Source organism: Danio rerio, chromosome 7 (genome assembly GCF_049306965.1).
Source record: "Danio rerio strain Tuebingen ecotype United States chromosome 7, GRCz12tu, whole genome shotgun sequence".
In the NCBI taxonomy this organism is placed as follows: Eukaryota; Metazoa; Chordata; class Actinopteri; order Cypriniformes; family Danionidae; genus Danio; species Danio rerio.
This window is the reverse complement of record NC_133182.1, coordinates 33,909,945-33,923,586: the sequence shown is the minus strand read 5'-3', so window position 1 is coordinate 33,923,586 and position 13,642 is coordinate 33,909,945. Positions and strand designations below refer to the sequence as shown.

Below are 13,642 nucleotides of genomic sequence, written 5' to 3'. Positions count from 1 at the left end.
AAGTTTCTGTTTTCACTATTCATTTCTATGAACAATCTTACCTAAAGCTATACATCCCTAGAGACCGATTTTCCCAAACCTTTCAAAATTTATTTATTTATTTAGTTGAGTGTGAATTTCGTTGTTTACTTTTGATGACATCTGATTGATGATGATCTGACTGTGATGAATAACAACACAGAATAGTCTCCTGTTCTTCTTTGCCTGTAGTTTATACATGGCTGTCATAAATTGCTTTCAAAATTGGCTATTGATTGATTAATGATAGAGGGGAAAAGGGTATGCTAGTGGAGTTTCTATGCTGAATCACTGAATGTGTTTGCATTACAAATAACCATTTTAAGGGCTTCTTTGTTCTCCGGCTGTTAAGTGTGTGCTGGCACCGGAAGGCAAATCAGGCCAACTGTACAGTGCTTAAAGGGAGATTACAAAGCAAAACAAACAATAACAACAACCACACACACAAAAATGAAAATTGTCATTGTTTATTCACCCTCATGCCATTTTAAACCTGTATGACGATTTCTTTCTCTTGTGAAACACAATAGAAGATATTTAGCACTTGACAAAAGCTCCAAGCTTTAAGTGAAATATTTTTTTTGCATAACTTTGCTCAATCTAAATCAAATGTAGACAACAAATATAATTAGCCATGCCCCTTATGGACGAACTTTAGAAAAAATTCTAATTCAGGGTTTTGATAATGATTGAAAAGCTTTAATTTCATAATATTATGCTTTGCAGTGTAAAATGCATTCACGCTACCTCCTAGGGCTGGGTGATTGATCGAAAAGCAAATGAAATAGACATTTATAACCTGTAATCAATCAAATTTTTCAAGGTCAATTTTTTATTTACTTTCTCTATCGTGTGTTGAGTCTTGTAACACTGATCTGTTAAGGCTAATTTATACTTATATTATACTTCTGCCAAGCACACACGTACTGTCTGGCACAGCCTTTGCATACCCGTGCATCTCTCAAATTTTTTTCATTGCACATTACAACAACCTGTAGCTCAAGCTTTGTGATTAGAGTTCAGACTGCATGATTTTCAAAGCAGTCGTGTCACAGATGTTTTCACACTGCATGACTATCTGGATTAGCGTTTTGTCGCTGCTTTGTTTACACTGCAAGATAGATCGGCGACAGGGGCTTTTACAATGCATGACTTTACAATAGGAAGAATCGCCGACAACTTCGTCCAAACTACGTCTCACAGCCAAAAACATGTAGTATATCTTTTGTTATTAACTACATAACAAGAAAGAAGCCTTTAATGAGGTAGAAAATGTACATATTTGCTCACCTGGGTTTAAAGAGAATTAGCAATTTCTCCTCAGCTTTCTTTTTTGACCCTGTTGTGATATTGCTCGCATGACATGTCAAACAGACACGAGTACTCCTGCCAAATTTCCACTAGTTTTATTTGGACATTTCTTGGGTCCAAAATAATAAACTGAAAATGAGCTCCCTCAGAGATGCTGCTATCTCATTGGCTGGAGCCTATCGCCGATATTATTTTCAGTCAACTCATTTCACAAGGCATGATTTGAATCGCAGACAGCTCCTGATATTTAGCACGCCAAATATCTTACAGGCATCGGCGACTCCTCTGCGATTCTCTCGAATCACGTCTTTTCATAGTTCGAATTGTGTGATTGTCACTCGCGTGAATGAGCACCAATTTGCTTGTGATTTTATTTATTTTTTATTTTTTAATTTTTTATTTATTATTATTTAAAAAAAAATTTTTAAATGTTTTTTTTTTTAAATATTTTATTTATTTATTTATTTATTTATTTTTTTTAAACCTGTCGGCGAGTCAAAATCGGGGCTAAAATCATGCAGTCTAAACTCTGCATAAGGCAATGTGTGTTTTAATTTCAGTTGTTCAACTTTGATGTTCAATAAAGAATCATAGATAAAAAATTGTGTGTGTTTACTTAAATTATTTTAAAGTCAAGTAATGCACCCTCAAAAGTCTCACTTGTAATATGTGAGAATATTCACTATACAAAACTTGTCAGTGAACTATAAGCAAAAACCAAATATAATTGTTTATTAATTTTAATCAAGATTTTGATTTTAGGCTAAAGCGCCCGCAGCCCTACTACCTCCTAAGAATATTCATAAAATAGTTAATAAAATAGTTAAAAAATAAAAGAATATTATTACTCACAGTTGTTTTGTTGCTGCTCATGGAATTGTCAATTTTAACTTTGTCTGCAAATAAAAAGTATATATGAAGAATTCAGATGCAAAATCCGCTAAACACCATTTCCACCAAAAATGGGCTAGTGACATTGAGCGAATGCTTTAGGCACGTAGTACATGAATTGCACAAACCTGTCTGACTGACACTAAATGGTAAATGAAATCACCCCTTATCTCAAAACTAAAAAGAATTATAAAACACAATGTACAGTCGGAAGTGTAGCATGCATTCATCTTTTGTTTTTGCACAGTGACTTTGAATGAGACCGATTTACTGTGCATTAAATGGCAACACTGTTTTAGGATAGACAAAATTAAGATGCTGTTGTTTTATCCCACATGGATGCTATCAGGATAGACAAGAAAAGGAAAAGAGACCAAGAACGCGAGTATGGTATGAATTAATGGATGACAGCTTCTAAAATTAAGAGACATCCTATTTTTGTCCATTAGATCTACCTTGTGTTTTATTTGCTTATTAAAGCTATTTAAAAAAAAAAAAAAGAGAAATATAATGCATAAAGCTAAACATTAATTATATTGCTTCATATTACTTATATGTCTGATAAGCTTTTTATATTAATGCACAATGCACATATTGATGTTTCACAATGTTTTTACACTACATTATTTGTATCTAACAAGCTTAGTATACAATGCTTACAATGTTTACATTGCTCTACTTACATTAAATCTATATCCCAAATATCAGAAATGACAACAGATTGTTAGAACTTTATTAATGTCCATTTTAATGTTATTAATTAATGGACTTACTTGACAGTTTTCATTCATTAATTTTCCTTCTGCTTAGTCCCTGGTTTTTCAGGGGTTACTAGATTTATGTATTAATTTGAGATGTTTTTTGTAATGCGTTTTATGTTTGGTAAAATGATTTCTAATAGCATCTTTAGTGATTTTCAACTTATTATAATGTCTTGTCCTATTAGGTGGATTTAGAGGTTTTTGCACAAAAAGCACTTGTAGATTTAGCTGGTTTTGCCACAAAAGAAAATTTACCTTGTTAAAAACCAGATTATTGTCTAAAGTACAATAAAAAAAAAAAGTATTTTATTTACTTGCTTATAACCTTATCATTACATATAAAATAAAACTTCTGAATCTAATCAGAGAAGCCTAATAGAAAATACTCATTTACAAGAAAAGAGGTCTGATGGATTTAGAGGGTTTTGCATCTAAACTCTTCATATATTATTTTTTTATAGTATGGTGGATCACATTTAACAGACAATTAAAATGTAGTTCATCTTAAGTCGTTAAAATCTGAATTTTTAACCAGCTTATCTTTGATCAAAGTAAATGGGTATTTCCATAGTCTGACATTTAGTCTCCCATTATGTCAAGATTAACAAGGGGATAATCCATGCCGTGAGTGCTTTTAAATGTAGGCTGCGATTAGGGTGGTTTTAAACTGACTAGACCTACCTGAGCATTACACTGTTTACATACAAACCATTCAGCCAATCGGAATCTAGATTGTAAAGTAAAATACAGAACTAGGTATAAAGAGTTTATCAAAGATAAATTTTGAAAATAATCACCTGGCACTCTAGTGAATCCCAAAATTGTTCAGAATAAAAAACATATTCAATTTCTTCTCCTCCTCCTCTTTTTTTTTTTTAATTGACTGGTGGGAGTACAGGTTATAAACCTGGTGTATCATGATTTGTGGCTGTTGTGTCTCTGAAAGCTTTGCTATGTCCGTGTCTGTAGTGCCCACTGAGCCTCTCTAAAAGCTTTGCTGTGTTAAGCCCGGGCCCCCAATGTAGTGGGAAACTGACAGTGAGGATTGAAGGTTATTCTAGGATGAATAAATGGCTGGGGATTAAAGGCAATGGGAATCTGTTGTAGTTGAAAGCCCTCGGGCTTATATGCACCCGGAACCCTGTCATCAGTACATGGCCGAGCTTTTGCTATTACAGTAAAATGAGTTTTCGCTGAACTGTTTGACTAACACGTAGTTGCACTCCAGCTCTCTCTTCGTTCCTCAAAGAGAATTAATTTTGGCTTTGATGTCAAAAATATTGATTATGTGGAGAGAGAGAGGGCGAAGGCTTTAATTTATTCAAGTGGAAAAGAAAATCACCTAAGCAAGTCGATTTGTAAGTGTTTGAATTGCACATGATGCTATAATTGGCAGTTTCTCTTAGATAGGAAACATATAAAAATGTTAAGGTTTACAGTGAACACATTTTAAAATAGTTTTACATTGTAATCATTAAGAAGGCACTTTTTTCTAGAGTTACCTAAAAATGAGGAGAATAAAAGCATTTAAGGGGCCGATCACACCGAATGTGCTTTTCTGTTCCAAAAACGTGACAAGGCGCACCACACTGCTTTTTTTTTTGTTTGCCAAAGTTGGAAAAACTTTACTAGTACATTAAAAAAAAAACAAAAAAAAAAAACTTGTTCATGCAGGCAAGAGCGTTACGGAATCTTTCTAAAAAAGACCATTCACACATCTATTTCTAAATACTTGTAAATTCTGGCATAAAGTAGAGATTAAAGGTAAACAAATAGCGGTTTATCATCAGCATTTTATTGTTTTTTTTTCCCCCACTGTTGGCATCAAGAAGAAACATAGAAACTTCATATGACTAACATCTAGCTGCTAAATGGGTCTTGAAAAATATTCAAAGGTTTTTATTTTCATAAACTGCGCAGATGTAAATGCGTCTGAATGATCTGATTGGCTGGAATAGATGTCTCACTTATTAACCATGGATGCACTTTTTACGGCAATATTCCTCCTGCGTTCACAGGTAATGTTACAGCTTCTCTTTCCAGAAAATTGCCAGAACAAATTTAACTGTATTTTCAAAAAGGGCCTCTTCACACATACACCCCTTTCAGGAAAATTGGAAAATCTGGAAAGGTCTGCATGTATGAAAGGGGCTATTGAAAAAAGAAACGCGGTGTGCTTTTTATATTGCTAGGCAACAGAAACTCCACCTCTGCGTGTATTTGACTGGACATTAAAACAGTGATGAGGCAATCTAACGGTTTGTGTTACCGACGTAACACCCTTTTTTCAACTGCGAGCGCACAGCATGTAACAGGAATAATGCAAAGAGCACAGGGCGCATAAGCAGCATGCAGAAGGGAAAGGTGCCTCTCAACGCAAACGGCGTGCTTCAGTGCGTTCAGCCCCTAATTCAACAAAAGAGCAACAATACGCAGTTCTGAAAATTTGTTGGTTGTGAAATTCCCAGTTAGTGTAATGCGTTTATTTTTTAAATCTGTGTGAAAACCAGTTTATAGATTAGGAAATGTTAGTGTTAGAAGGTCAAGTGCTGGTGAAATAGATACAGTATCTAGTGGTTGGTGTTATGTAATGTGCATTTATATAGTGCATTTATTGTGTATGGCCATACACCTGAAACGCTTCACAGTCGTGTGGGTGGGTCTCTCCACACTACCACCAGTGTGCAGCGTCCACTTGGATGATCCTATCCAGGTGCTGACCAGTCTCAGCCCTGCTTCGCTTCTGTGAGTAACCGGTCTTGGGCTGCTGAGTGATATGGCTTTAAGTGTTGCAATATGAAATGGTGATGGGTCATTCTTAACGAATCTGTTATGTGACTCGAGAACGATGAGTCCTCTCATGGAGTGATTCGTTCATTCACACATGCACACATTTGTGCAGGTGGAGGAGACGATTAGTTAATATTTCGAGTCCTCTCACGTGATAAACGAATGACTCAAAATCGATAAAGACAGAAGCCAATCATATGCATTTATAGTCGGAAAAAGATTTAAGATAATGATAATAAGATAATGTCTTCAAATAAAGTTTTCAAAACAACTTGCATGCCTGATCAAATAGACTATGCATAGCTAGATGGCTTCAAATATTATGAACAATCTGTTGGCACAGGAACCAGTTTATGTGCTGCATGTTCAGTTAATGGAAGTTCTGTTTGGTGCGTCTTTCAGCCTAAATATTTTTTTTTCCTCTGGTTACTTGAAATTATTATTTCTCTAACTATCTGTAGATAAAAAAAGATTTGTGTTTTCTGGTCACCATTGGATATGTGGATTTAAGGCTTACAACTTAAAACAAAACTCATAGACTCCAGTGTGTCTTTGTGACCAGGTTATGTTGTAGCATATTCTGTTATGTAATTTTTTGTAGATTTTAAATGCTGTCACTAGATATGTTCACATGGACACTTTTCGAGGAATCATACTTCTGATTAACTGAATTTGATTTAGGGCTGAGCAACGAAGCAAAATCTCTTATCACAATGCAAGTCATCATGATTTCAGGATCTATTTTTTGTGAAGTAAATTTTAAGAGTTTGTATTTGCTGATTTTGAAAATTTAGGAAGTTTAAAGATTGATGTTTCAATCTTTTATGCCTTTTGATCTTGAAGTGCAGAGCTTATCAGCATGTTTTTGGTCGTATGCAGACTTTCCATCGCTCTTCCTCATTCCTCATTCTGTTTTTGCTGAAGTCATCCGAAGAATGGCTTGAAAAGCAGAGAGAGAGAAAGAGAGAGATAAAGTGGAATGAGCTTATATATGTACCAGATGTTATCCAGTTTTATGATTGGCGTAAACAGCATAATATCTGCCATGTGTTTGCACCACCCATTTGTTTTAAATGGATTTTACTCCTCCCCCCACTGTAGTGGAAACCGTATCTCTTTATCTGACCCACTCTCACTCACTTGGGAATGATATGAAAGGACAAGTGGCATTTCTTGCCTCACCCTTTCTAAGATCACCTTACACCTCCGAAACAGCCACTTTCCTGCTAAAGATTCCTTTCAAGATTGTATGCAGATGAATTTGAGGATTCATACCTTATGGTGTGTGTTAGCTAAATGATTTCATGAAGTAATACTTTAATTAAAATTGAATTTCTTTTTATTTGCATGTATTTCTTCTACACTTAGCTACAAAAACCTATTCTGTTTCAATATTGTTTTCTTTGCCTAGTCTCTGAGAGCTCTTGCTTCTGGGGGCTTTAAAGGCAGTTTTGCTTGTTAATCAGTAAAGCAGCTGTTTTTCTGTTGAGCCACACTCTTCTGCTTGCCCACACTCGTCTTGTACAGTATGTGTTCAAAACAAGTACAAACAACACTCGTCTGTGACTTTGATGTATACTTTTGAGCCCTTGGTAAGGCATGGAACTCTTCTTTGTCTATCTTCATCTTCCTACAGTGGGTTCAGATAACTATATGTGTTTTTTTTTATCCACTCTACTTATTTCTTAGTTTTTTTCCCCCTGCCTTTTCCCTAAACACTAGAAAGCCAAAAAGCTTAGTATCCATATCTTATGACATCATTTTAAGATATTTAAGGCATTCCTGGTATTCAGTCTTTCACATATTGTGTTTCACTCACTCCTAACTCAAACAAAGGAAAGAGTTTTATGAATGGTCCTGAATTTGTATTCGTTCCTAACGTCAGTAAAGGGAGAGGAAGAATGGAAGTGAATGAAAGCGATTTGAAAGGTGTAGTTCAACCAGAAATAACAATTTGTCATCATCCGTGACTTGTTCCAAACCTTATTGACTTTTTTTGCTTTTTCTGTTGAAGAATATTTCAATTGTATCTTGAAGAATGTTGGAAATCTCTATAATATTGATATCCACAGAAAGAAAAACAAATACTGTGGAAATCAATGGTTTCAAGTTTCCAAGATTTATCAAAATATCATCTTTTGTTTTCAACAGAGCAAAAAAATAAAACTTAAACTGGTTTGGAACTAGGGCTGGGTAATAAAATCAATATTTATTGGCCAAACACCATTGTCAATAACGTTTAAAAAACGTTCGGTATAAAGTTTTAAGAAGGATATAGTTTTATTAAAATGTGGCTGCTTAGTGCGTACATTGAAAGCAATGCCTGTAAGCTTGTGGTTTAAGTTTGTCATTTCCAATGGAGCTGTGCGACTTTGCACGACACGCGCATGGGAGGGATACGCAGATGATGTGCAAATGGCACACACATGACACGCACACATTTTCCAGGCACGCGTAGTTGAAAAACAACTGAACTTTTCCGAATGCTGCGAGTGCACCACGATTCATGCAAGTAAAACTAACCAATCTGTGTCACACTTTGTATAGAATATACGCATTTCAGTAATATCGGCAATGTAATTACCTCAGACAAACACAGCGCATCTAAACACTGCAGTGCTTTTTACTTTTCTCTATAAACTTGCATCGGAGCTGCAGCAATGGTTTGTCTGTTTGTCATCCTTTCAGAGAACAGTTGATTGTCACCTAGTCACAAGAGATGGGAGCATGAGCGCATAGAAAAAGATGTAGGAAACCACACACTCATGCTTGTCACTTCAGGTCAGAGTAACAACACATTCAAAAATGAGTGCCGTATAGCAGCAGTGAGGATATTTGTAAATAACAAAAAAAAAAAAGGATGTCACCAGAGTGGCTTTTTTTATTTATTTATTTTTCTTGTGCATCCCAGCCACTAGCTCCCATCTGAAAGATTTTTATTTTTTTTAAGCATAGGGAGTATTCTAATCATTCATCTTTACAATTTGTAATGTTCAGTATGTATTTGAATAATGATGGCTGGTTCCTTTACTTGAAAGCTCAGAATTGATCATCATAATTTGTTTTGTTTACAGTTTGAGGTTTACTGTATCATTATTATAGACACCTTACAGATGTTGATCTACCTTTACCATTGCACACACTTTGTAACATTTTTATTCATCAAGTTTATGAGTCTCTTTAACACTTATGTATTTTTTATTATAAAGATATAATTAGTCAACTGTTTTTTACTAAAAAACTAATTGCTTTAGTAATGTTGGTAAATTACAATAAAAGGGTTAAATAAATAAATATATCCTTCTATTCGTAAATGTATTGTTAAAAATATTAAATACATATACTGTAGGTACTGAATGATATAAAACATGACATCGTGATCATTTTTAAAAATAAATTTGCAATATCGCCTAGCTAGCCCTATTTTCAGTTTTTGGTGAACTTTTTCTTTAACTTGGATTAGAATTTTTTATTTAATTAATCATGCCTTGTAAATTATTAAAAAATATTAGTCATTTTCTAAACCTCATGTTAGCGCACATATTTGCATTTTTTAGTTTTTATTAATACGTGCATAAGGCATTCATTTTGGATATTGCTGCTCTTGGCATGCATAGCTATGCTAAAAGTGGACGTTGTCTCACTGATAATAATGTTTCACACCACCTTCAAGGTATAAAAGACCAATTTAATCCTTTGATATGCATACCTTATTAAACGATTCTAGGATGAAACGTTGCTTAATTGCAAGAGTTGTTTAAGAATGGGAATTTTGTACAGAAAGAGTGCAATGATCATTATTGTAGATGGGAAAGACTTGGGGCAGAGAAATGGCTTGAGACCCGTGCCAGTTTATCATGACCCTCAGGAAAGGATGTCTCAATACGGAGTTGAAAAAAAATGAATAAATGAATGAATGAATAAATGAAAAAATCTTATGGGATAATGACTAGCAAACTGTTTTAAGTGTTTAAATCTGTGAGTGTCAAGCTTTTCAAAATAAAATCTTTCTGTTCGTTTATTATACTTTTATTTTGTAAATGTGTAAGATCTTTTAATTTAACCAAATGTATTTCTACATAAAGCAACAGTTGTAGGTGTTGGTATGTGATAATGCCAGTTTTTATAATCCGTAACACTTAAGTGCCAGCTCGAGCTGAAGAGTCAGATAATAAGTGAAATGTGTTGCTGCATATCGATGATGTGGAATGCACTTGGTAAACAAGCGAGTGCAGTCCTGCATGCTGAAGCACTATTCATTGTGTTGATGAATAGCCAAGCGAAATTGCTCTCCGATTACTCATTCATTTTGGGCTGCTTGAACAGAAATAAGTATACAAGAAGTAGGGGTTTGCAATATGACTGAATACAGTGCTAATATTTAAATTTAAATTAATATTTTGATCAATTTCCCAGTGAATATTGGTCATATATTTTGGTGCATTTAAACAAAACAGATTTATTAAAGAGATACATTTATAAAAGTAATATTTTAGTCCAAACATCATGTGAAATGTTGCAAAAAAATAAAAAACACAATTTCTACAATTGTATAATTTTTTTGGTTTCTCTTGATTCTTCTTTTTATTACATTTTTTTTCTTTAATATTTTTCATTTTCTTCTTTTTTCTTTCTTTTTTTTGTTAGATTAGCTCCAGATTTGGCTACAATACTGACTAATCTAATGTATATGCACAAATGTAATATTGGAAATCATCCTATAGAAATTATGAATTTAATAGAGAGATTTTTGATAGGTGTAGTCCTCTTTGCTGAGCATTGTAAATGTATTGACAAACTAATAACAGTACTGTTTCATATTTTGCTTTGATTTATTTTGTGGTTTGACAATGCATTGTGGTAATTTTTTTTTTACTTTATATGAATGCAATATCACATGCCATTACAGGGATGCAGACAGAAGCATAAATGGCATCATTGTAAGAATTGCAATCTTAAAAGTATAATCTTTAGATTTTGTATTTCATTTAAATGTATATATTTTGTTCAAAAATGTTTTGCTTTATTAATACTTATAATTTAGTCAAACATTTGAACTTCCTTGGCATGGATAATTGGTTTCAAGGTTTACTGCGGTTTGGAAAAGTCAAGGTTTTAAAATCGCAAGAATTTTTTGTCATACCAATTTTATTTCGTTTTTTAGGGCAACAGTATCTCCTGCAAAAAAGCTGTAGTTCAAAAAATATTGTAAATTATTCCTAAACTTAAAATAAAAGATTATAATAAAATATGTTGTGTTCAATGTGAGACCCAGTCATTTAAAAAGAACATATTTCAGAACAGTAACAATACCAAACTGTTGTGTTTGGTATAAAAGTGACATTTTTATATTTTTATCCAAACTTATCGTACAGTACCATCAAAATCTTATACCGGCCCATGCTTAGAATTTACAGAAATAGTACTATATCGTGATGTGTATCGTTATCAGATGATTTACATTGTGATATGAGATTTTTGTCACATCGTCAACCCCTACTGCAGAGTAAACCATCCCAAACTGCATATAAATTTCATGTAATCCATTAGAATAAGTATTAAAAATACATTTTAAACCGTAAATGTATTAAAGTGTATTTTATTCTCTCTTTTTTTATGAAACGTTAAGTAGAGATGATGTGATTTTTTATTTTTTATTTATTTATTTTTTTTTTTTTGCGTACAGGTATATAAATGCTGTATTGGAGAGAGACTTCACTAAACTGGGTCTCCAGACATTACGTGTGAAAGCTTGTGATTTTTGTGTGGCTTTAGTTCTGCTTGCATCATCATCACACACACACACACACACACACACACACACACACACACACACACACACACAAACACACACACACACACTGTGCTGAACCACAGTTGGTTAGCAATCATCAGCAGTACAGAAACCTGACAAAAGGTGTTTCTCAGAGTTATACGATCCAATGATCCAAACTCTTAATAGGAGCGCTGGTGCAGATTTTATGTCGGTCACATTTGATGTTTACATTTGAACATATCAGCAAAAGTCAAACTTGCCTAAAACTTCAGAAGACTTGCTGTGCACTTCAGATTTGAATCAGTAGCTTAATGCAAGCTATTAGGTGTGCCTCCTAGAGGGGAGATGTCGCATTAGCAGTAACATTTTGACATACCATAGCAATTTCCAAAGCAATTTCGGTATTGATTGATGGTAGAAATTAATTTGACTTTGTTTTTGTACAATAACTTTTACAGACTGTCCACTATTCTAAAATAAATTCATGGCCCAGTGGTTTGTCAGTATACCTTCTAGCTAGGGCTAGACGGAATCTGTGGATTTTTTTTTTTTGTTGCTATTTCTGTGAAATAGCAAAAAAAAAAAAAAAAAAAAAAAAAAAAAATAATAATAATAAAAAAATACTTTTATTGAACTTTTAATGTTTACAACAATAATTCAATGAAATCTACTTATTTGGTAAACAAAGCAAGTCTCTCATATAATATATCTATTAAAATACAGAAAATATAATAGTTTACAAGCTGTATTGTAAATAAATCACATGAACATTTTCAGATTAGTAATAATCTAACTAAATAATATAACTGAAATTAATTTCAAAACTGAATAAATATAAATTTGCACACATTTACACAAGTAAATAATTAGACTCAATAATAGGATTAAAATCTGCAGATTTCTGCAAGATTCTACTGGGTTCATCATAAATGTTATAAAAATAACTGCTCTGTTGTTTTTAACAATTTTTCTAAAAGGACAAACTTATGTTCTTAGAAGTATGTTAGATGACACGAGCATGAGTAAGTGATAATAAATAAATTATATCACTATGCTAATTGTAACATGTAACTATTAAAGTAAAAAAAGAACATTAAAAAAGGACTGCTTATTTGAACCTTAAGCAGGGCAACCCTCCCAAATCCAACTACTAATACAAAGAATGCCTTTTCCCCCTTCCAGGCAGGGAAGTGTTTAGTAGGCATTACGTGTGTCTGTGTGTGTGTGTGTGTGTGTGTGTGTGTGTATTTGTGTGTGTGTCTGTGTGGTATGTAAAAGGAGGAGTAGTGGGAAGGAGTTTCTAAAGGGAACAAGTCCTAACCTGCCATTCTCAGCATTGGTTGCTGAGTGGGACGGTTGCTAGGCTTCGGCTGGCAGCATAATCGCAGTTGTGTGCACAGCAAAAATTCCAGTGTTAAATATACAGTGTGATTTTTTTTGGTGTTGTTCAGTGTTAAAACTGGAGTACATTTTAATCCACGAGTGTGAAAACGCGTATATTTAAGAGTTTTTTTTTCAGTGTTAAACTTTTAACCCAATATGCAGTGTATTTCTCATTAGTGATGGGAAGTCCATTTTTTTTTTTACTTGAACCGGTTCTTTAGGACAAACAGTGATCAAACCAGTATGTTTTACGAGTCTTGATGATATAATCAATTATATGATATAATAAATTAATTCTCATCAGAAACAGTGAACTATATGCACATGCATATTCTATTAATATTAAATTGTTATTAAATGATCTTATTTTAATAAATCAATGTTTCATAAGATGATAATAGCATTAGCACAAAATAGTCCAAAGAATTAGTTTGGTTCAGACAACGGTCATGAGCTTGAATGTGTTCGGCCGCTTCAGGAGTCACAGCACTTCACGCATGCGCACAGTTTTAGCTCCTAGGTTCTTAAATCGGACGGGTCCGAAAGAAACCGCATTTCGTTCACGTAGCTCTCGGTTCAGTGTACTTGTGATCCAAAACAGCTGCAACCGGTTCTTAACTCGAGAACGAGGTTCGAGAACCGTTGCAGCTGTTTTAGAACCATCAGTTCACTGAACGAGAACCTGTTTCTTTAGGATTTTTTAAGCCGATGA

General features: G+C 33.8%; 1 protein-coding gene across 1 annotated transcript in view; it reads left to right on the top strand.

The window, feature by feature from the left end:
- Positions 1-13,642, top strand: part of uacab (uveal autoantigen with coiled-coil domains and ankyrin repeats b) — a 73,189-nt gene that overhangs the window by 6,203 nt on the left and 53,344 nt on the right. The window lies entirely within an intron of this gene.